At 43.2% G+C, this 25,650-nt stretch overlaps 1 protein-coding gene and 2 pseudogenes across 1 annotated transcript in view; all 3 read right to left on the bottom strand.

The window, feature by feature from the left end:
* Positions 1 to 25,650, bottom strand: part of LOC145487131 (uncharacterized) — a 76,386-nt gene that overhangs the window by 22,283 nt on the left and 28,453 nt on the right. The gene's annotated exons all lie outside the window — the stretch shown is intronic.
* On the bottom strand, positions 3,224 to 25,321 carry LOC145487096 (uncharacterized; annotated as a pseudogene).
* LOC145487100 (uncharacterized) lies at positions 18,221 to 19,494 on the bottom strand (annotated as a pseudogene).

The raw sequence follows: 25,650 nt of genomic DNA, 5'->3' as shown, positions 1-25,650 counted from the left end.
TTCGGGCTGCGTGGACGACAGGAACATTACTCAATGCAAATCGAGGATTTCCAAATAATTACCAGTCCAGACAACTCAGTCAAGTACGTAAAATTCAAAGAGGGTCCTACAAAAAACAAGACAAGGTGGCTTGAAGGTGAAGCACAGGGCTCTCCATCCGAAAATGTTCGCAACGGGCGAGGAAAGATGTCCGGTGATGTTGTTTGAGGAGTTGATTCAAAGGGGAGACCATGTTGTTGTCAAATAAAATTAGCTAGCAGACGGACAATTTCACTTGGGAGAAATCCCTACATAGCGAAAGAGTAAAAATATTTCCGCAAAGCAAAACTGTGATGAAATGGGAAAGAAAATATATATTTGTGTATACCTTATCACATCTCTGAGATTTGGAAAACTCCCTATATGGATCAACTCTAATAAACTCCCCATATTTTTCTTGAGCTGGACTATTTTATCTTTTCTTTTCGGACTTTTCGTAATGAAAAGTTGTTCGATCGATTAGCGTTGAAGCTAACAAACTTCTGACAAAGTACCTGTCAGATAAATAAATAATTGTCTCAATACTTATTTCTGTATAGACTTATTTTAGAAATTTTTGAAATACCAGTGTACATTGTACCATGAAGTATTTATTTTTCAATCACAGACGACCTCCTGAAATGAGAAACAAAGTTCCATTGTATCTTACTACCATTTCGAAACCAAAGGGGCCAGTGTGGTTCAGTCGGCAACGCATGGGGGAGTACAAGATAGGGGAAATAATGAAGTCGATGGCCAAGAAGTCTGGTTTGTCAGCTTCTACTGGAAAAAAGTTCACCAACCACTCAAGCTGGAACACTTGTGTGCAGAAGCTCAAAAGTGCAGCAGTCTCACGAGACCAGATTATCGATGTAACAGGCCACCGCAGTGTTATGAGCCTCAGCTCGTATGAGGGGGACGATGAGAACCAATGCAGACAGCTCATTCATTATAAGCGGGAACAATCCTAAAAATGATGAGTCCAAAAGCAACCCCTCCCCCATTCAGCCTCATAATAATAGTGTGGTGAATAACACATTCACTGGGACAGTGAATTTCTATGGTGGATTTGGGCCCCCAGGTATGCCTGGACCCTCTACCCTGTCCCCCCAGATGTCACCAAATTCCAGGAAGCCCTGGAAAAGGTTGAAAGTATTGTCAGATTTTGATGAAGATTAATCTTGATATGATTTTCAGTGAAAGCACTTACTTCATTACATGGATTAATTTAAGTACCTGTCTAAATTTTATTTGATACACCTATTTTATATTCAGGTTCTTACAATCGCCTTGTATCAAACTTTTCCATTGTGATCGTATTTAATCTTGTCGGTTGTTATTTATTGTGAAATTGCTGCAGTTAATACCCACATATAAGAATCTTGTGGAATAAGCACAGCAAATTTGCTGTTATATGTCAGAAAATCCATTCAAAATAACAACAGATAACAAATGCTAGATATTTCTGTTAAGGGGATTAAGAGTCGTTGTCAGAGAAAACCGGGCAGTACCAAAAGATCGAGGTCGGCCGTTTACATTCATCTTTTCACAGTATAAAAGCTATCCGAAAAGATTAACAACCATGACATTTGCCGAGGTAGGGGTTCGTTCTTCTTCGAGATATCACCACATCATGATTTTGGCCTCTTAAGCGGTTTAAAACGATCGAAATTTCGGGCAACTTTAGGTGAGCCTAAAAGATACTTCCTACAAATTCCAAAAACTCTTATTTTCGTGAGATAATATTTGTTCCCTTATTAGTTGATTGAGAAATATTAGAGGTCTTTCGCATTAATTCTACGGTTTTCACGAGGTGCCAAATATCGCCACCGAATCGTGAATGAGCGTGACCCAAATTTTAGCCATTTTCAGCGAGTCGTTTTTCAAAAGTGCGGCAGTTTATTTCCAAAGAAAGACATTTTTGTGATAGTCTTTTGCACTGTTATCAATATCCAGTTTAGTTAAAATTGTTATCCACAGGCAAATCGGAGTAATTGGTCTCGCAAAGTCCAAAAAAAATCATTAGCCAGAAATATTTCCCGCCAAATTTTTAGCGAAGAATATCACCTTATACCGACGTTCTGCGACTGTTATCCATGATTTACTGAAAAATTTGCAAAAAAATAGTTAGCTAGACTGCAATATAGAATATTTAAGCTGTGAAATCGTCATTAACCTATGTAAACATTTCAAACTCGACAAATCCTTACCATTATTTAGGCTAAATTTTCCCGCGAAAATTCTATTTTTAACGTCACGCTGCATGGAAAAACAGAGTGGATCCTCAGTTCGCTGGTCTCTTTTGCTGTTTAGGAGAACAAACTGCAAGTTATTAGTGAGCGAGGCTTTTCCCTGAATTTTAATTTTGGGACTTTTTACTAAATTGAGCGGTCTTTTTAGCATTTGAAAATAGGCTAAATGTAGACCTCTTGTAAAGCTGTCTTGGGTCGTTAATTTAGAAAATTCATCAAATATTTTTGTTCGAATCAAATCACGATCTATTTAGCTCTAAATAGACAAGAAAGGAAGTACAAATACGACGTACAATCAGATTGTAATGAAGATTTTTACTTTTGAGTTTACGAGCCTCTGAATATGCCGCTCATTTTCGATGGATTTTGGCCGATTTGGGGTATCGAAACGAAAAAATTGCGGAAAAAAAATAATTTTTGAGTTATCGAACTTAAAACAATATTTTTGTAACTAGTACCCTTAGGGCTTCATTCTGGGCGAGTTTGATAGTTGATATTTAGGCGAAGCTGCTCTTAAGCATTTGGTTGGTGCGTACCTATAACCAAATTATACCCAGTAATAAGGCCACGCGGGATGTTAGGGGAACATGAGAAATGTGGAAGAACGAAATCAACACTAGAGACTACAATCAGCCACAAACAAAACAGCCTTTATTACTATTACTGTTTCAATTAAAATAGATTGTTTGAAACCGTAACAAAAGATATGTAACGTTTTTACCTCAAACAAGTCATTCGAAACAAAATATTTAAATGTTGTGTCAGCCTTGGTTACACTATAACAATATGTTGACATTCATAAAAAAAATGTTTTAATGATGTCTCCTGTACTTGTAAAAGCAAGAATGTTGTAACACTGATTTAATTCAACAGTTAACTCGACAGTAAACTAACAGTCTGAAAAACTTAAGGTCGTCAGGATACAGACAGTAACTTTATTGTCTGATAACTCTTCACACGATGTTCATCTCCCAACTATCAGAATTCAAAATGGCCATGAATTCCTCTCTAAGCTCACAAAAGCTTGCATATGTGCTAGGCACTTCCAAAGTGCAACCACAAGTGTGAGAAATTGGTCTTCTCTGAAGACCTCCACTATCTGTGAACGATACTGTCAAAGTGTCAGTGACAATAACATCAGATGCTGTAGTAAATCTCAGAGAGGTTGTTAGCTTTGCTTCATCAAGCCCTATAATAAATCTCTTGATGTGAGAAATGGTCTCACTCTCAGCAGCGATGACTGGACTGGCTTTGAGCAGGGCAATTACTTTGACATTGGTTGGTATGATGGAGGAATACAACTTATCTAAAGAACTTACATCTGGAAAATAGATTTTAAGGTGGGCGAGAATTGGCTGCCAACAATCACTCACATATTGGGGCTTTTGCACTATCTCCTTGTGGGCAACCTAGCTCATGGTTGCTGCTACATTGCCGGGTACGACTTTCCGTTTACAATCAAATGTTGACAAAAAGTCAAGCATCTCTTCGCTGTCACAAGCTATAGTATTAGCCAAGCAGCCCTCTGTAAGCTTGGTTTCAGACTGAGAAACATATCGTTTGAAAGAATCTTGCAACATTTCCCGGGTAATACTCCCCTCCCCAAAAAGACAAACAGCAAGGAAGGCCCAGCTTATCTTATGTTGAAAATACTGGCTCTCTGTGTATCCCTTTACAAGTATCCTCCCTACTGCTTCCCACTTATTCCTGTCAAAGTCATGTCTGATATAGGGAACTCTTTCAGTCTCCCCCAACATGTGTGACTCATAGAAATCTTTCCAAAACAATGAGAAAACTTCCCTCAAGACCCCGATTCCTCGACCGACTTCTTCATGACCAAGCTGATTTATAATGATGGCATTTAAACTGAACTTAAATATGGATGGATCTGAGAATATCTCAAGCATATCAACCCTTACATGCAACCTATGCACTCTTATAACGTTAGTCGGCACTTCACCATCACTTGATAGTGCAGTTTCACCATCAATTGATGGTCCAGTTGATGAAAATACATCGTTAATATTAACTAAAGCATTATAATTATTGTCAATAGACTGATTGTCCCAGATTTCTGGGAAGTAGGGCATTAGATCTTCAAGAAGGAGTGCATCTCCCGGATCTGTGGATGCAGGTTCATCATCTTGCTTCTGTGAAGTTGAAGAACTTTTTTCAGCAGGGTTTTCTGTGAGGTCATCACTGCACAGATGATAGGCTGGTGTCATCAGCTGTTCATCCTCTTCATCTTTATCCTCGTCTTCAAGGGGCTCTAGACATCTGATGTACACACTCCCTTGTCCTTTCACCATCCATTCGCACTCCCTTTGCTAGTTTTGGAGTTACTAGGGTTCCATAGCAAGCCTATACAAAAAGCAAGCACGTCTCATGAATACGGCAGCTATCAGATTAAATCAAATAGGATAAAAGTGGAAACATTTCAGACACTAAAACTACCTATTTTGAAAAAGACCACACCTACAGAAGATTTCGAGCCATCACTACAACCAGAAAGTGATGACAGTGATCTCTACAAATAGTTACTGTCCACACTCATAGACAAGCCCCCTCTTAAACTTTGAAGCTTCATTGTTAACAATAAAATAATGAAAAAAGTCCAGAATGATCCAAAACGGTCAAATTTACAAAGAAATTTTGGTGAAAACACATGCGAATGACAGGAGACAACTGCTATGTAACCAAGCACATGTTTACATGCTTATGCATGTGTATTTACCATCATAGTTTATAGGCATGGTGATTTGAAAAGGGTAAAGGTACTGTCAATAATTTACTTACATAAAAATGAACACTACCTAAACTGTTTTGGTCTTGTGATATGTGTTACTGTTTTTGTGTGGAGTTGGAAAACATTGTAGTAGTATAGAGGGAGTCAGACAAATACCGTTTCGAAGAGGGAGAAGTGTTTAGCTGTTTTGCAGCCCCCAGCTCTAAGTCCGAACCTCACAAGCTCGGTTCGGTTGAACCTGGGGGCTGCAAAACAGCTAAACGCTGGGTCCCTCTTCAAAACAGTATTTGTCTGACTCCCTCTATACTACTACAGGGAAGGGAAGGAAGGGAGGGAAGGGGAGGGATACCTATTAGATAGAAACGCCCCCGCCGTTATACCGATCGAACAGCGGCAATGGTTCGAGGAACAAACAAGTGTGCGTGGTTGATGCGTAGCCGGAAAGAAAACTGCGGAAAGAGCTGTGTCGGCGCCTATTGCAGGCAGCACAACTATCAACTCAAGAAAGGAATGAAAATCCCTGCCCCGTGTGTCAGCTGTGGAGTTGGGGTTTTGTGTCATTACCGTCTTTGCATTTCTTGCGGCGGGATCGTGCTAAAACAACGGCTAATCCGCAAACACAAAAAAGCAAAGAAAACTTTTGAACTTGTTTTGCTCGAGCTGAGGTCAACCCATTTAGAGAAATGAGTAACTTTAGTTATACACATCATGTCTGCTGTCGACCAAAGGTTTGAAGAAATTCTGAAAGAAGAGATTGCAAAATTTGACCCAGCAACGTTGGAGTATTTAGAGCAATTACTTGCAGAAAACGAGCCAGCTGTTAGAAAGATTGTTCAGAACGTGCTGGATGAACCCATTTCCCAAGAAACGGAGAAGCGTTTGCAAAAACCTTTAATCCCAAAACCTTACCAACCAAGACCCCCTCCTCGGCAAAGAAAGGTGAGAAAAAATCAAGATCTTCTGAGGGAGTACGACCCTTTCCCTGCACAGAACATCCGAACAGTGACAGACTACCAGAATGAGATCCTGGACCTGTGCGAGGATGCAAGACATGAGGGGGAAGAGAGTAAAGGACGGCGTTATATTCGATGGCGCTTCATCAGAGGCCTGGAAGAAGACCTAACAACAAACTTTATGAAAAAAATTCGAGAAAATGTTGTCACATCGTTTTACCTGAGGTATGTTTTCTCGTATCAGTTGCGCAACATTGAAGATGGAACGGTGATTCTGTACTACAAAAACCACGGCTCACGTTGGATAAATAGACTGGCAGAGGCGGAAGAATGGCTGAGTGAAGAAGAGACGAAACGCCTGGACCATGACAAAATCGAAAGACCAGCAACAAAGTGGGAGTTTGTAAGCTTTTTTAATGTTGACCTGAAGGTCGTGATTGATCGTCAGCCGTTGTTGGGTACAGGCCCTTTGCCGGACTGGCTGCGCAACCTTGCCCATGGCGGGGCGATGGCGGCTTTGGATACGTATAAAGACAACTTGTGTCTTTGGCGTTGTATCGCTGTGCACCGAGGAGTGCGTCCCGATCGAAGCACAAAAGCGGCCCGCGGTCTAGCCAAGAGTTTCTTCAAACTCAAAAACAATGCCGACCGACTGCCCAAAAACGTCTCTGGATGAACTAGACAAGGTTGAAAGGCATCTGAATCAAGGTAAAGCTTTTTCGGACTGGCTCGGCATCCGGGTGTATGAGCCCGAGAGGGGGGAAGAAGTGGTATGGCACCTTAGACGAAACCCATCAGCAAGTTTGAAGAACATTCTGGCAATCGGTATCTACGAAGGGCACGCGTTCGTCATCAAAGATATTGCCAGGTTGGCCAAAAATTATGCGTGCACGCATTGTAGATCGAGATTCACAAAAGTCTGCAATCTACAACGTCATTTCCAAACCTGCAGTGAAGGGAAAAAGGTAATCGATTGCCCAGGTGAAAGGGGCGAAGCCCGGAGACAGCTTTCGAGAAAGATTTCTATCCAAAAAACAACGCTTCGAAAGAATCGCTTCTGTGGCTTGAAAGAGAAGCCAAGCGGCGGAAAATCCACATTCACCACGCAATGTGCGGGCACGGCGGCGAGCGTTGGGTTGAGCGCGCACCTGTCGACGGGTACAACCATGCAACGAAGACTGTATTTCAATATCACGGCTGCCACTGGCACGGGTGTCGAAAATGTTACCCGCACGATCGCGATAAAATCATTGACCGCAACAACCAAACGCGCGAAGATAGGTACCAGACCACAATGAAACGCACAAGATTCCTTCAAGAGGCCGGCCACCAAGTTATCGAGGCCTGGGCGTGCGAAGTCGGGAAAATCGAGGGTGAACCGCCACAGGCCGAAACAAAAAGCTACCCGCACGCGATCTTGTACGATTTCGAGGGGTATGGGGAAAATAATCATCGGATGGAGCCGACGCCCGCGCTCACGATAGAAAACGCGCACGTACCAGTTTCGGTGAGCGTTGGCGACACCCTCGAAAGAGAGCCCACCCACATCTGTGAAAGAGACCCCGCGGAGTTGGTCCGCAAGTTTGTGGAAGAGCTGGAGAGACGCGGAAAAAACATCCGGGCCCAGGTACGAGCGGAGTTTGTGCCAGAAGACGTGCACCTGCTTCCAAAAGCGCAGCGACAAAAAATCGAGGAATGGTGCAACCAGGTTCCTGTCCACGGCTTTAACTCAGGAAGTTACGATCTAAATCTGATCAAAAACCACTTCGCTGGCCGCCTTGCTGAAACATCGCCCAAAGTCAGAGTGGCAAAAAACGGGAACAAAACCATGTTCTTGCTCACCTGGGGATTCCGTTTCCTTGATATCATCAACTATCTTGGGCCGGGGACGAGCTACGATAAATGGGTGAAAACCTACGAATGCAAGACAGTTAAATCGTGGTTTCCATACGAATGGTTTGACACCCCCGAAAAGCTTCACTGGAAAAGTTGAAAATTTACATGGACATGTCAATTTTAATTTACAGTATGTAAATCTTGATTTACATTCTTTGTAAATTACAATTTACATGTTAGGGTTTTGTAAAATAAAATTACAGGAAATTTACAGCTTTTAGTGCAGCATGTAAATGTTCTGTAAAGAGTGATTTACATTGTCTTTGTCGACAATGATCATTTGAAGAACATGTAAAAACCCGTAAAATATTTTACGCACTTTTACAGTATCTGCCTTTGTAAAAAACATGTAAATTGCTTTGCTAAACCATGTGAGGAACGTGTAAGTAATTCAAGCGAATGCTGTAAAAAGTCTGGAAATGTTATGTTTGTAACCCTGTAAAAAACATGTAAATGAAAAAAGGGGGCCTGTAAGAAACATGTAAAAACAATGTAAATGAAAAAAGGGGGGCTGTAAGAAACATGTAAAAACAATGTAAATGAAAAAAGGGGGCCTGTAAGAAACATGTAAAAAGCATGTAAATGAAAAAAGGGGGCCTGTAAGAAACATGTAAAAAGCATGTAAATGAAAAAAGGGGGCCTGTAAGAAGCATGTAAAAACAATGTAAATGAAAGAAAGGGAGCCTGTAAGAAACATGTAAAAACCATGTACATGGAAAACCTAGAAGTTGCACGGGTGCGACACCGCACTAATTAAGCTGAGCTTTATTATCTGTTATTATCTGTTCTCGATAACTGAGCATGAGCATGCGACATTTGTTATTGGCTTATATGCACCTCATGATTCTTTCTGATGCATGCTCTTGTAAGGTTATGTTGCCCTCTGATGTGAATGCTAGTAAGCTAAAATGTAATGTGCCATCTTCAGCAGAGAAATTTCTCTTATGCTAGAGTAAGTATTCTGAAGTTACTCAAGTGTCTACAGTTGTACCTACATGCAAGTTACAATATGCTGTTATACACAACTGTACATGGACATTGCACCCACTGGTGCTGATACTGTAGTAAGTTAAATGTTGTGGTATTTTCTTTCACAAAAAAACACTATGATACTTTATAAAGAGGTATACATGTACCTCAAACTGTCGTGAAAACTACACAGGACTTGAAAAAAAGGAAGAGTAACTTGCCCAGGCAGGAAAATCTACTTGTCTTGGACGACACAGTATAGTCAATCGATTATTTCATAACAATCAATAGAAATTAGTCAATGATATCAGAAATCAATAAAAAGATTCGTCATGAGTAATCGATTGTGATCAAATTTTCAATAAGCATTATCAATTTTGCTGTTACGAGCTTATCTTTTAAGCAACATTTAATAAGAAAGAAATGAACAAAAGATTTAAAGTGAAATATGAAATCATGAATACAATTGCATAAAAACATAACATTGTGTCTCGTAAACAGAATATTTTGCTGGCATACATGTATCAGGGACTATGTTTTGGGGATTTTTGGTAGTGCCTTTGAAATCTACATAAAAAAGTTACAATCAAACATTGTGTTGAGGGACACAATTTTTCTACAGTTTAGGTGAACTAACAAAGAGAGACCAACTTTCAATTCAAGGCTGCTGCCTAACGGGCGCCTGGTCGCCTGAGGCGCCTAAGTTACGAGTGTGGGCGACTAAAGTCTCGTTGAAGGAGCCCGAGTGGGCACGTAAACAATCGATTTCAATCGATTGCCTTACCCTGGGATGACCAGACAGCACTTTAGAGCCCTGTCACAGCTGTACATTTTACTTGTGCGAAATTGGGTTCTTACCAAATACATGTAGATTTCATGTGTCATGCATCTGTTCATGCATCTGTAGCAGGGCAGGAAAAAAATTGTAAGTCACTTGCCCAGTGGGCCAGTCAATTTCAGTTTTCACTTGCCCCACTTAAATATTAGTTGCCAGTGTGGTGGCCAGTGAGGAAATCAGAGGACAAATGCGATTGAAGTACACTCGGATTCCAAACTAATTCTTGCTTTCAACCTAATAATTAACTAATCTTTAGGTCTTAAGTTTTGAAATGGAATGACTGGAAATTATCATTTATCAAGCTGGCATTTTTATTCAGACTCACAAGACTACTGACGCTACATTGTAATTTCACTTGCCCACTGGGCCACTGAACTTCTATTTTCGCTTGCCCAAGAGCAAAATTTACTTGGCTGAGGAAATCAGACCTGGGTTTTTTCCTGCCTTGAGTAGATCACAGATAACATCAAAATGTGGTAAAAACAAAAAATAGTCACATAAGCCATTACCAGAGTGTGTCACAGAATCTGTGAATTTTTCAGGTGTGTCACTGATGTTTTTACCACATTTTGATGTCTTCTGTGATCTATTACTGTATATTTGTGGGTTTAATTTGGCTCACATTACATGTACGTGATTTTTTCGTAAATATCTTGACCAGTCAGAAATGAGACGTGACCAAGCTAAAATTACTTTGGCCAGTCAACATGACCGGCTACAGTCCGATTTCAAATGTCACAGTATAAATTGGAATGATAAGAAACAAAATAATAACTCCAGTGTAAAATTCGCTGATTGATATCATACACAGAATTTGCTGATTCATACTCAGACATAACTTATCTTATTTAACGAAATGTTTTATGTTACTTGTAGGATGAAGTAAAATTGAGAGTGGTCAATACATGCATACTCCTTGGCATTGATGCTTGATCTGGAAAAAATCAGCCACTGAGAAGACTACAGTACCTATGACTCTATAAGGGGTCCGAGGTCCATTTCTTGAAGGTCCTGGAAACTTTTCGGGCCCACAAAGCCATCTTTAATTGAGCTGTGTCTAAAAACTAAGAGCTATATATGCCTGACACTTCTTGTGTGAAGGAAACCTCTGTTCATATTGAGAATAAGTGAATAAAACAGCTCTGTAAGCATAAGATTTCAGATTTTGGTATGGCTTTCTGGGTGCAAAAACTTTTTGGGACCTTCGAGAAATGGGCCCCTGGTGCATTACAGTCTAACATGGTGACCTTCAACACTTTCTGGCATAAATTATTAAACATTATTTTTAATGCTTTGAAGTATCACCTACACTGTACCTGTGTTAGTGAATTAGCGTTAAATTTGAATATCTTGGATTGCTAGGTTGATACTTATTGTTCAATACAGCAGCTATAAGATTTCATCATAAAAAGCAAAGGCTATGTTTACATACATGTAGTACCAGAACAATAATTTATTAACTTATGATGTGTTTTGGGAACTATCGTACTAGATAGGCCTTTCAATTTCAACAGGTCCCTATGAATTTTTTTTTTTTTTACGGTACAGTTTTTTTTTATCACAAAAAGAAAAAGTGAAATTTTGAATATTGTTTACAGTGAATGTTTTGTCAGGGGTCCAAAATGTTTGTCCTGTTTGGATTCCGTACAGTTTTGGAAAAAGAAGGAAACTGTGACTTTGCAAACATAGCCTAAAAGATGTCAGAAGCCTTGTTTTATGTTATACAATGTAGTATTCCTTCGGCATGAATGTTTTTATGATGAATTTAAAATGTCAATCTCTATCTTGTGGTAAATGTTTTTTCTCCCTATTTTCTGTTATTTCAAAAGAACAATTCACTCTATGAAAAAAGTTGATCAATATTTCACACTTACATTGCAGTGATTTTCATACAGTGGGTAATAAGGTAAAGGTAAAGTCTGCATATGAGCCACGTGGCCCAACAGACTGGAGCTTATCACGCTTTCTGTAGCAGGAAGCAACTAGGACTATTTCTACTCCCCCTGGATGAGATGCCAGTCCATTGCAGGGTTACCCCACCATTAAATTCGCTGGTACCCACTTATACACGTGGGTGGGGAGGCACTGAGAGTAAAGTGTGTTGCCCAACAACACAACAGAATGTACCCGCCTAGGGCTTGAACCAGGACCACTCGATCAGGAGTTGAGCGCACTACATGTAACTACGAGGCCATCGTGCCTCCCACATTTTTCATAATAATTATTAAGGCTAATTTAATCCTACATTAATTACTTAGTAAGAAAAAAACAGCTTATTCATTCATTTTATGACAAAGGTATTATCATTATGTTACATTTGACTTTGTGAATTTAGTATATATTTAAGACAGGTATCCATTTGCAAACAATTTTAATTTAGTAATACGCCTAAATTGCAAAATTTTCTCTAGTTGTAGCTGACAACAGTATAGTTCTTAATCATTTTATTATTTATGAATTATATAGAGTTGAATATGACATGGTTTTGCACAATCTTGAAAAGGTCTTGAATTTTAGTAGTCTTCTTGAAAAGTGCTTGAATTCGGTTAAAGGAGCTCACTCATGGTATTTTAAAATATTTTGGCCATGCACAAAATTACATTTAAGTCGTCTTGTTATGGATAGCAAGAAAAGAAAACATGTTTTATTTGTTGCAATGTGTACATTGTAAACCTTATTCACGGCATATAAAAACTATTTGAATTTTACTGAGTTTGTTCTGATTGCAATAAATTTCTGATTCTGTATAAATTTGCATGTTTTCTGCTATTATAATTAAGGTCAACAGATTTGATTACAATAAAACAGTACATTCCATGCATTTTTCTTCAAGTTATTATTTACAAGTTATCGTACAGGGTTTCTGCCTCCCTTTTTCGATTTACATGTTATTTGCAGGCTCCCTTTTTACATTTCCAGGTTATTTCCAGGCTCCTTTTTTTGATTTACATGTTATTTACAGGCTCCCTTTTTCAATTTACAGGTTATTTGCAGGCTCCCTTTTTCAATTTACAGTTTATTTACAGGCTCCTTTTTCAATTTCCGGGTTATTTACAGGCTCCCTTTTTCGATTTACATGTTATTTGCAGGCTCTCTTTTTCAATTTACAGGATATTTACAGGCTCCCCTTTTCAATTTCCATGTTATTTGCAGGTTCCCTTTATCCATTTACATGTTATTTACAGGCTCTCTTTTTCCATTTACATGCTATTTACAGGCTCCCTTTTTCGATTTACATGTTATTTACAGGCTCCCTTTTTCCATTTACATGTTATTTACAGGCTCCCTTTTTCCATTTACATGTTATTAACAGGCTCCCTTTTTCGATTTACATGTTATTTATGGGCTCTTTTTTTGATTTCCTTGTTATTTACAGACTCCCTTTTTCGATTTACAAGTTAGTTACAGGCTCCCTTTTTCGATTTACATGTTATTTACAGGCTCCCTTTTTTGATTTACACGTTATTTACAGGCTCCTGGTTTCATTTTCCATGTTATTTACAGCCTCCCTTTTTTTATTTACATGTTGTTTACAGCCTCCCCTTTTTATTTACATGTTATTTACAGTATTATGGCAACCTCCCTGTATTAAATTTACATGTTATTTACGGGTTTCCAGGTTGAATCACAAGAAATTTACAGGCTATTTACAGTATTTGCAGGAACAGTTTACATGTTATTTACATTATCTTAGCCCTTTGCTTTGAAACATTTACAGTGTTTTCTTCATCATTTACATGTTTCACTTGAAATATTTACATGTTTTTTACATGAAACCTCCAAAACATGTAAAAGGGGAAAAATCATGTAAATTAATCTTTACAGTCTCTTTTTGATTATTTACATGTTAATTACATGTTATTTACATACTCTGTAAATTTTCAACTTTTCCAGTGAGCTTGATTACCCTGGGCTCCCAAAATACGAGGAGTGGTATTCGAAGCTAAAGGGTGAATACGTTCTCACGCAGGATGAATGGGAGGGTTGTCAGCGATTGTTCAAAGAAAAGGGCATGCGTACCTTCTCAGACTGGCTGCGTTACTACAATAATCTCGATGTGGCTCCCGGCCTTGAGGCTCTGGAAAAGATGAGAAACTTCTACACCGAGAAGGGAATCGACATTCTGAAAGACGCTATAAGCATCCCAGGCGTGAGTTTACATTACTTGCTCCGGGGAGCGGTTGAGCGTGGTGCGGAGCTTTACAGCCCGGGTAAAGAAGCGTATGAGATGCTGAAAGAAGCTGTTGTCGGAGGCCCGAGCCTAGTTTTTACAAGGTATACCGAAGTTGATGTAACGCGGATCAGGTCTCATCGAATACCAAAACCGCGTCTTTGCGAAAACATCCTTGGTTATGACGCCAACGCTCTCTATCTTTCAACCATGCTCACAGAAATGCCTTGCGGGGAGAAAAGAGTCGTGCACTACAGCGGCGAGTTCCAAGCGGAGGCGGTACCTGTACTAACGCACAGGCTCAAAGAAGGAAGCTGGTTTGGATTTGCCGAAGTCGACATCGAGATTCCGGAGCGCTTGCATCCAAAGTTTGAGGAGATGTGTCCTTTCTTTTACAACAAAAAGGTGCCTGCCGAAGCTGTGCCGAAAAATATGGCCGATTACTTAACTCAAACCGGCAGAAAGTGCGGAGCCGGGGGCGCTGTCTGCAGAAGGGTTGTTGGTGTATGCTCCTCTGCTGCTGTGGTACGTGAACCACGGGGCGGTGGTCACGAAGGTTTACAGAACAAGCGACTACCAACCGGCCAAGATCTTCCCCTGGTTTGTGAAGCAGGTGACGGAGGCGCGCCGGGCAGGAGACGTGGATAAAAGCAGGGCGCTGCTCGCTGAAGTGTTCAAACTGCTGGGAAACAGCGCGTACGGGAAGCTCATTGAAGCTTTGGAGCGACAAACAAACACCATTTACACCAAAGACGAGAAGGTAGTCGACAGAGCCTTGCGAAGCGCGTATTTCTCCGGTCTTGAAGAGGTCGGGCAGGCGTATGAGTTGGAAAGCCGGAAGCCCCGGATCACAATCAGACGGCCGTTTCAAGTTGGAATCGCTGTCTATCGACGGCCTTGCATAAACAGATTTTTCTTTGATGGCAACGGCGGGTTTCTTGCCGATAAGGCTTGTTACCTGGTTGTTTAAAGCCGAAACAACTTCTGGAGGTCTTTTGACCCAGGCAGTGGACCGCTGGCCCTCAGGGAGTCGCATTTCAACGGCGTACTGGTGCTCGAACAAGCGCTCAGCCAGGGTGCGGTTGAAACGTTCAACAATAGCCTGGTAGTGGTGAATGTCAACGCCCCCACGCCGGATATATGTTTTGTGCTTGTCCATCTCTTGTGTGACAGCGCCCATGAATTCGCGCCTGGGGTCAACCTGCAGCATTTGAGGCCATTTCAGAGGCGCGCGCTTGTAAATCTTCTGAAAGGCCTGGGCGACCTCATCAGAATTTTTAGAAGTCAGGGATTCGGCCTCTTTGTAGCGACTGGCCACGTCGACAACGGTCAGCGCGTATTTGAAATCTTTGCGCCCACGGGGCAGTTTGTCGTGCGGCAGGAAAAGAAGGTCCACCTGGTGTACCGCGTTGGGTGTGGGAACGTCGAATTTCGGCCGAGGAATTCGCCTCGGCGCAGGGAGGAATATCTGCCAGAGCGCTTGCTTGAACAGCCACCTTTTTGCGGTTTCTTCAGGTACCTTGGCGGCTTCGGCTAATTTTTTAATCGCGGCGATACCTTTCCAGTATCCCCGGGGCCATAGTGTATCTTTGCGAGTTTGGCTTCCATAGTGTTACTATAAGAAGGAGTTTAAAAAGTTTAAAGGAAACGGAAGGCTGCGTAGCCCAGAGTGAGCGCCCCGGCGCCCACGAACATGAGTTCACCATTTTTCCGCTGCTCGCTTGGCTGATAGAAATTTGGGAACTTGGGCTCTTTGGGGGTATCATTCGTTCGTCAGGATGAGCCTGGTTGTAGAGTTTGAAGGCATAGTCGGTGTTGGTGAAGTTCTGCTTGGCCACCGTCTTTGTTTCAGCGTTAGTCGCAATCCAGTCGAGAAGTTTGGTGCGGTCGCGCGTGTATTTGGCGTAAGCCGCTTGGTACGCCTCGAGAGCTTTGTCATGGCGCTTTTTTTCTTCAAGTGCAGCTTTGTCGCCCCCGCCAAGCGCCCTCGCCAGATAATTGCCTCCGATAAAAGCCGTGGCGTTCAACACAGCCCCGCCAACCATAATCGCGATGCTCGCCATGGTGTTATATATCAGAAGTCTTTTTTTTTAATCGTTAATTTCAGACGCTGGTGCGAGGGATTTTTTGGTCCTCGAGGTACTGTTTGAGCGCAATGCTGCCCGCCATGACGGCGGTGAGCTTCACGTAATTCATCGTACAGCTGCTGGGATCAGAAGTGAAATTCTCTTTTACAACCTTTTTTGCGGCCCAGCCGATGCCAGCGGCTAAGCCAGTGAGAGTAGCGGCGTCCACGATGGTCTTAACAAGCTTGTTGTCTGACATGATAGCGGTTGATATAAGTAAAAATAAAAGTTTACAATAAATTAATCTGGCTTTTCCGCGGCTTCTTTTTCTTCTTCTATTCTTCTTATTTTTTCCTCTATTTCTTCCCCTATTTCTTTTATTCTTCTTGCCTCTTCTTCGGCCGTTTCACACAGCGTTACCTCGAGAAGATCGCGGACTGTATGAAAAACCTTTACGTTGAAGTCGTACCATACCAACGAGATACCAAAAATTGCGGCTGAAGAGATGAGAATCTGGGGAACGTCAACTTTAAGCGTGTTGATATATATTCCGTACGGAAAGGTTTAAATCATTTTTTTAAACCTTTTGGCTGTGTCGCGCGAGCAGGTTCTGGCTCGACACGCGTGGGCTCAGGTGCGGGCTCAGGCGTTTTTTTGGCGAATGCGGCCTTGAGCTCTTCACGTTTGTAATAAATCCCGACCAGTGAAACGACTATGCTGGCAACAGCAAGCCATTGGGTGGTGCTGAGGCCGCGATTTTTTTCTACGCCACACTTTGGGCTTTCGCCTTCTGTAGTCGGGGCTGGCCCAGGGGTCGCTGTGGTGGCTTTCGCCTTATTGCTTGCGATATAAGCCTCAGCCGCTTTTTTCTGTTGTTCCCGGGCCAGCCGCGTTCTTTCAGCAACCATTTTTCCAGCAGCCACACGCTCGGGATTTTTTACGCCCCGCGTTGCCGTTGTTGCAGTTGGAGTTGTCGCTTGCTGTGTGATATCTACGGCAGGTGCTGTCTGGCTATCGCCCTGCGAATGCGCCGTGACGGCAGGTGCGCTCTCGGATTGTTCGGTAGACATGATGAGCGAATATAATAATGCTTACAAATTCACTCAGGATTTCTCTGCAATCTCTCAGCGGTTGTTGAGGATTGCTCTTCCAATTTTACTTCGGCCTTTCTTTCCAAATGCGAGTTAAAATCAATATGTTTTGTGGTGATCAGCGCCGCGTTGGCCGCAGCAAGAAACCGGCCGCACGTCAAAGCAAGGTTGCCGGCCAGATTGGAGAGCTCTTTGTTTAAGATGTAGTCGTTTCTGAGTTCTTTTTGATAAGCGTCGATGTCTTTGATTTTGACGGACATTCCGACCACTTTGGTTACAAGAAAAATGAGGCTGTCGATCAGGCTTTCTGTTGTCTTTGAGCCCACGTACGTCTCGTACCTTTTGGTGAATTTCTCGACCTCTTTGTCGCTTAGGCGCTTAACCTGCTCGTGGGTTAACTGCACTCCGATGGCCTCTTTGGCTTTGCCTGTAGACACCAGCACGGCCAGCTGTTCACGAAGAGCAGGTATGTCAGGTCCGGGGGCGGTTGGAACTATGCCACCTGCTGGACCACTCGACGGCTCGGGCTCGGTTTGAAGTAGGTTCATAACTTCTGCTAACGCGGCCTCTTCTTCAGGCATTGTTCAAGGCTATATTCAACTTTCATTTTTTTATTCAAATTAACTTAACCCCGTAGGGGTGGCGAAGCGAGAACACCAGATAAGAGAACTTTCGCTCTTTCAGCTTTGAAACCAGACCTTTGTACTCATCCGGGGAGAGTTCGCCCGCGTAATCATCGAAGATGGCTTTCGTGGTCTTGGCCGAGGGGATGTAAAAGAGAACGATCGCCGCCACGTTCTCCCGGAAGGAAGCTGTTATGCCGGTCATCTTCTGGGTCAGCACCCAAACGCTGATGCCCATATGTCGAGCAGAAAAGGCGAGATTCACCAGCTCCCCTGTACGCCCTTTCACATCTTTGGAGGCTGCGCAGTCATCGAGTATTATGAGCGTGTTGACGTCCTCGAAAAGCCATCTCACTAACTTCAACCACTTTTCCACGTCGTGCTGCTCGCACATTATCACGTTCATTCTTGGACCATTTTCACCAATTCGGTCGTAGGTCTTGTTGTGCGCGAATGTCGGGCAGATGAGCACGATGTAGTCGAACTTGAAGCGGAAAGTTCCGTAGATCTGGTCCACCACAAACCTTGATTTGCCTGAGTTAGTCGGCCCCACAATGAGAGCGTTGAAGGGTATCTTGCTTGGGTCCATGTTCATATTCAATTCTGCACAGATTCAAACTGTCTGTCAATAATGTTGAACTGGGAGTCGGCGATGACGAATACGTGGCAGTTCACGTTGCCTGAGCCTTCGGCTTTCCTCTCGATTTCCAGCTGGACACCGCCTGTACTGTTCACAAGGCGCTTGCCACTTCCGTGCATTTCTTGGTCCGCCATGGAGCGCATATCAATCACAAGCCCGAAATTATTACCAGTGTAAAATTTTGTGGCATTCATGTGCTCGGTTTTATTTTTTTGCTTCACAAAGAAGCGTTGGGCCTCTTCCCACATGTCCTTGCCTTCGACGCCGTTGTTGTTGTAAATCATGTTGGGCGAGCCGTTGATCGTGACGCTGACTTTCGTCAGATCCGGGAAGACGTATTTTTCTGAATCTCTGGCTCACTCACCATACGGCTGTATGAACAGTAGCAGGATGGCTTTTAGTGACCTTTTTTGGGCGTCGACTTTGATGTTTTTCCTCGTGTCGGTGTCTTTTTTGAAGATCACCACTTCAGAACGCATCACGTGGTCATAGGCGAGCTCTTTGCCGCTAGAGTAAACGCTCTACGCCTCGTCTGCCAGAGTCTTGCTGCGGATCATTTCGTACTCGAGCTGGATGTTGGTCAGCTTGTATTTCAGCATGGTTGTACCAGAGCCTTTGACCACATGTTCAGCTTCAGCAAGGGTTACTTCGAATACGAGGTCGTTGTAAAGGGCTTGGGGGTAGAAAACGCCGTGGTCAGTTACGATCTGATGGTCTAGCCTGATCCAGTACTTGCTTCCGTATACCTCTTTCAGCTTGTTTTCAGCGTCGACGCCCGAGGTTTTCTTGTCTCCCGCGCCTGAGCGGATCTTGCATAGATCCTCGCTCTGAATCCCTTCGAGAAACATGCCGTCTCGCTTTTCCTGCGAAAAGAAGAGGTCATAAAAGATTTTGTAGATGCCATATCCGACCGTGTCTTGCAGGGTAGTGCCTCCAAACTTAACGAGCAGCCTGTCAACCAGCGCCCGCGTGACGTTCTGGACAAGGAAGTTGTTGGCGTGCCCCCCAGAAAGGTCGATGTCAAAGACAAGCGCTAGCGAGCCCGGCACCAGAACCTCGTTCACGTTCAGCTTGGGCACTGAAACATACAGCGTATCGCCGGGTTTGGCTTCGGTGCGTGAAAAGGTGATTCGCTTGACCGCGCGCTCGGCATTCATGGCTCGTAATGTCTTTTTTGTGTACGTTGGGCGAAGGTTCTCTGGCACTGACATTGTACAATACGCCGGCGATTATTTTCTAATTTAAAAAATAACAGAATTGGAATATATTGCCCTGGCTACAGGCGGAGGCGAATTTGGTTACGAAGAAGGCGATACTCTCCTAGGGCATACGGACGATAATGACGACAGTGCTGAACAAGAGTCTCAAAGAACCCAGCCTTTTCAGCCAGGCTTGGCGTCCACTCCTTACCATGGCGGGGAGACAATAGAAATGCAAACGTGGTAACACGAGCAGACAGGGCTGCCTGAAACGTCTTATGGAGAAACATCGAGAAAAATTACAGACGAAGAGATTGAAAGAAGGCTGGAAGCTTTGAGAGACCCAAACACGGGAATCCTTCCTGATTCCGCAATCCCTCTTGTCCCCCCCCCCCCCCCCCAGTTTACAAAACGAAGAAATCAAAAGAGTCAAAAAATTAATCAAAGCTATATAACCCAACGCCAAAGTTGAAGAGCTGGACATCAAATTCTCCAAAAATAAGATAGTGGTTGTTGGCCCGAGAGGTGGTGAGACCAAAATAGCTTTAGATGATGGCAAAGGTTTACAGCAAGAATTCTTAAAAAAAACCTTTGTCAAAAATGCCCTGGGAGATCCTGCTCAAAAAGTTATCCGCATAAACACTGATTCAATTCGAAAAAGGCAAAAAGAACTTGAGGAATTAAGAAAGAAAAAGGCAGAAGCGGAACAAAAATTTCGTGAACAAAACGAATTGGTAATGTCTCTTAATGAGCGGTTAAATAAAGAAAAAGCCAAGATTGCTCAACTCAAAGACCTGCCAGAATATAAAGAAGAAATTAAAAGGAAGAAACAACTGGCAAATAATTTAGAAAGAGATTTAAAAGACGCGGTTAAATAAAGAAAAGAACGCGAAAAAAATGTTAAAAAACTGGCCGATCAAGATGAAAAGAACGCCCGCCTTGAAGCAAGCATTTCGGAAGAGATAAAGAACAGGATTGCGATGGAAGAAAGGCTTAATACCACAAAGCGTTTGGATGATCTAAGAGAGCAGGAAAGCGAGCTGCAGCGCCAAAACGAGGAAGATCAGGCGATCATTCAAGATGAGAATGCCTCGCCCTCCGACGTACAAGCTGCCAGAGAGAGAGTGGAAGAAAGAAACGAGGAGCTCGCGCGTTTGCAAACTCAGATTGCGGAAAGGGAAAGGGCGCGGCTTCTCTTGGAAAGGGTCAAAGAGATCTTCAAAAAATATGGTTTGACGGTCTCTGCTATTCTTATAGCCGTGGGCACCATAATTGGCGCTGTGGTCGGCCCGATTATGAGAGCTTTGAAAGCCAGCGGCAAAAAATTGGGCAATGGTCTGAAAGAAATCGGCTCGGATCTTGGTTCCCTGCTGCTCGGGCTGATCGGATCGATCGTGAGCTTCCTGTTCAAAGCTGCCGGCCAAGTCGTCGGGTTTCTGGCAGAGCACACCTGGCTGCTTATTCTCGCCGCGGTGGAGTTTTTGTTCGAAAAATATTTCAAGAAGCAGCGGTAGCTTACCTCCAAGCCATGAAAAGCAAAGCCGATAATCCTACTACACCGACAATTACCGCCGTTTTGTTTATTTCATGTTGCGGTGTTTTATCTGGAGCCTTGGGCTCTATTTTTTGCGCCGCTGGCTGTGCTTGTTGAGTTTCGGTCGAAGCTGATTTCCTTGATTCGGCTGTTGCGGCTTTGTGTATCGGGTTGGAAGGATGGCTGTTGGGAGGGTTAATTTTTGACGGGCCGCCTGCCATGAGTTTAAGAGCGGCTTTTTTTGTCTCCGGGTTTACCTCGTTGTTGACCCCCAGTTTCATCCCAGAGACCGCCTGTTTCAGCTTGTTGTTGTAACCGATTGTGCTTTCGGTGTTGATTATCATTTGCGCGGGCATAAGCCAGGCCATGGGGGCTACAGCAAGATTGAGCCTTACCTTCGCTTGATCCACCGCGAGCTGGTATCTTTGCACGCTCGCGGCCAGGTCGGGCTGTCTGATCGCGTCTTCCACCAGAACAAGAAACTCGCTTTGGGCTTCTTTCGCCTGGCCACCAGAACCGAGAATGCTGCTGCGGACGTTGACTTGCGATCCCAGTATGCAGTAAACGAAAGCCTCGATTGACTGATTTATTCTCGACAAGCCCGCCTGCGTCAAACCTGATGCTGTGTTTGGCGCGAACCAGTCCGATTGGGTATCAGAAGCGGCACCCGGCTCGATGTAATAGATCAAGTCTCCTTTAATCGCTTTCCCCCCTTCATCATTGAATTTGTTCCATCCCGGGTATTGATAGTCAGTTTTAGACGCGCCGGACGCGCAAACGTAAACACTTCCAAGCCCGTGGTTTGGCCCGTGCGTGAAGCGAAAATCGCTCGAGGGGTCTATGCCGAACTCGCTGCATAGCCTTTTGTACGAAGCAACGTTATAATGATTGTTTAATTGGCTGAAAGGCGGGTCTTCGGGCAAAGCGCTCATGCTCTGAATTCCTCCTAGCTGGTACAAAATGAGCCTGACGGTGAAATACACGTGGAAGGTGTAAAAAGCTCTTATCTGCGGGGGGAGATTTATTCCGTTGTCAAAGATTTCGCGAGAAATTCCACACCCCTGTGTCGCGCAGAAAACAGCGAAGTTGAGCTGTTGCGGCCAATATTTATGTCAGGACCTCCTAACCAGCGTTTTGATTCGGCTGCAGAAGTGTGGCTCAGTTTGGTTTTTTGAAATATTTCTCTGAATTTTGTTGTGAAATATTGGTCAGGCGTGACGTAAATTTTGATTTCGGCGTTGAATATTTTCTTCAAGCTTGGCGCTTTTCCGTGGAAAGGTTCCGCGGGGATGGGCAAGGAAACTTTTGAACCAAGGGGCGCCAATTGATAAGGAAGACCCCCGCTCTTTCCCAAACCTAGCGCTTGTTTCATTTCTGCACTCCAATACCGCCTGTCTCGCTTTGTAACGAGCCTTCGCTTTCTTTGAAAAACGCCTCTGCGGTTGCGTTATTTTTCTCGTCGATGCTTTCTTGTGAAATGAACCGGCTTTTGTCCGCTTTTGGAAAGTGGTTTAAAAAATTTGTCCACGCCTTTTCCTTGGCGACTGCCGCTTTTTTCACAAACTCAGGATATTTCCACGGATTCGCCATTGTATTTGAACACAATTTTGTTTGTTAAATATAAAATGGTTGTTCTCACTATTGTCACCCAAGAGAACGGAGGGACTATCTATTTTAAAAACCCGATACCGAAAGTACATTTCATGAAACTCATATCTTTTAGTTTATACAACAGCTAGGACACTTTGAAAAAAGAAGGTTCAGCCACCTTGGGAGATAAAGACAAAGATAAAGCTTTGTCAGTTAGTAAATTACTCCCAGGGCATTATAGTTTAGAAAGAATTGCAAAAGAAATAGACGGTCTGTTCGGCAAATATAACTATAAGTTGCAAAAAGCAATAAATCAACCTATTGGCCAGCTTGTAATCAGAAATTTGGGGCAGAAACCGATTGAACTTGATCGCGATTTAGCCAATTTGCTTGGTATTGGGCGAAAGTTGAATCTTATAACCCGCGTAAAAAGGCTTACATCTCTAACGACATATTTTATTCATTGTGATTTGATCGACAAAGAACGGAATCTGTTCAATGGCAAAAGGTCAGATGTCTTAGCCATGTTTGATGTGAAAGGGAAGCCTTTTGAAAATGTAAGCTACCATGGTTCTCCGCAACAGGTTTTGCGTGACTGCTCTACGGACGAGTTCATAAATAGCATTACTATTAGCGTCAAAGATGAAAATGGTAAACTCTGATTTCAAGGGCTTCCCGCTTCTTTTTGAATTAGAGTTAAATTAAATTTCTTTATATACAATGCCTTCTGCAAATCTGTTACCTCCAAGCGCGCCGCCTGCCGAGCCTCTCTATCCAGTATTGGCGGCGCCTTCTGAAAATTTCCGCTTGCAAAAGATCAAGGAGATTGCCAACACTTTGGACCGTGAGGTCGCCCACTATCGCCTGGTTGCAAAAAAATACAAACGGGCAAGAAAATTCGTTAATTGGAGTGCTGCCGGCTCCAGCGTTCTCTCGGCAGCGTTTTCCAGCGCTAGTTTTGGCTCCGCTATGTCTTTGGTTGGCCTGCCGGCAACAGTTCCTCTAGGCGGCGCTGGGGGGTGCTTAGCTCTCGTTTCTTCGGGGCTGATAATCGCCAGCAAAAAACTTGATTCGAAAATAAAAGAAACATCAAGAGATTACCACGCTCGCCGTTGCCAAGCGGGATACAATCAACAGATTGCTCTCCAAAGCTTTGAATAACAACGAAGTGTCTTCCCACGAGTTTGACACCATCCTTTCCGAGTTTCAACAGTATAACGCACTCAAGGAACAAGTCCGAGCAAAGATGCTTCGCCAACCGTCAAAAGGAAAGCTTACCGATGCCGATTTTAAGAAACTGGAGAAAGACATCCGCGGCAGACTTGAAGCGGAACTGATAAAAAAAATAACAGACCCCCCCCCCTCCCCCCACTTCGAACTGACTTTTAGAAACAGACAGTTTTATTTGCATATTATAAAAACATGCTAGTCTGCTTCCACTTGATCGCGTTTCTCGCTCACGAATATTTTACACCTGAGTTGCAAAAAGATGCTCGCGATATTACGCGCGAGATCGTTTCTGGTTTGCTTGAGGCTGATTCCTTTGATGACGATGAGGTTTTTTACTAGGAACCCCCCACCTTTTTTTCGCTAACGCTCCCTGCCAAAAAGGAACCACTCATGCCATTCATAACCATCCCAGGAGCATACTTTCAAAAAATTCTTGTACTCAGGGCTGGCTTCTATGAGAAGTATTAACCCCATCGGTGGGCTTAGCGATACTTTATGAAGAGTTCCCCCCCCCCCCCCCCTTTGGAAACAGGGAAAACAACAACCCTCGAAATAGCAGTCCATATAATCGAAGCATATTATCGTTGGTACAATCTGCTGCATGTATTGGCAGAAAGGTAGTTTTGAAATATGCTCGTGTACCTTGTCCCAGCCCATTTCCTTTTTTTTCCTTCTTTTTATTGCGAGATACTCCTTGTAAATTATCTCACGAAGCTCTGGAGGGAGGTTTTGGATGGCCTCGGAAAGTTGACAGTTCATCAACCACGCACACTTGTTTGTTCCTCGAACCATTGCCGCTGTTCGATCGGTATAACGGCGGGGGCGTTTCTATCTAATAGGTATCCCTCCCCTTCCCTCCCTTCCCTCCCTTCCCTGTAGTAGTATAGAGGGAGTCAGACAAATACTGTTTCGAAGAGGGACCCAGCGTTTAGCTGTTTTGCAGCCCCCAGGTTCAAGGACAACAGCCCTTCTCAGGACTACTCTCACCTGGATGGTGAAACTACTCGACCCTGTGAGATTAAAACAAATATGCTGTGTGTTTTTAGAAAACAAGCCTTAGATATAAATGGGAAAACGTTTCTGTATTTCCAAATGCCGCTTGTTCAGTCAGCCATTTCTGTTTCATGCTAGGCTTTTATCTCCACAACGTTCTCTGCATTTTGGCCTGCAACAAATCATGCTTACTAATATGTAATTAAGTTATATCTCTTAATGACAAGAAAGACAAACAAACAAACAAAAAATGAAAGCTTACCTGAAGGTATTCAAACATTATATCATCCCTTGGAAGTTGGCTTTCGATGTTTCTTTGCAACTCTAGGTGAGTCCAGTCTTTGTTAAAAGGCAACTGGTGGATAATTAAGCCCCTCTCCTCCAGCTTCACTTTGCTGACATGACTTGGTACTTGGTTCGTATTAGGGTTTGGAATTATCACCAGGTCTTTGTGGACAATGGTCTTACTGGGACGCCCATTCTTTCCACGGGCCATGAAACTCGAAGAATCACTCGTCGAAGGTCGTTTTCTACTTGATGTTACCCCACGTGTGTTGTAACTTGGGAATCGCCGAGCAAGCTCTGCTGCAATGGACCCCGAGCTTGAAGACGGGCTAGAGCTAGTCGAAGAGCTGTTGGTAGCCGTCAACGCTGCCACATGTCGAATGTCATTACTCTGCAATTTTCCAATCGCCTCAAGGGCCTCCTTGGCAATGGCACGTGCCGAGGAGATTTGCTGCACCGCCTGCTCATCTTCATTGCTGGCAGCCATCTTTGTTTGAGTTTGGGCGCAATGCATTGCGGTCGTCATTGAAATATTCGCAAGTTGACCATAAATAAA

This window comes from Orbicella franksi, chromosome 5, assembly GCF_964199315.1.
Source record: "Orbicella franksi chromosome 5, jaOrbFran1.1, whole genome shotgun sequence".
In the NCBI taxonomy this organism is placed as follows: Eukaryota; Metazoa; Cnidaria; class Anthozoa; order Scleractinia; family Merulinidae; genus Orbicella; species Orbicella franksi.
This window is presented reverse-complemented; position numbering and strand designations above follow the sequence as displayed.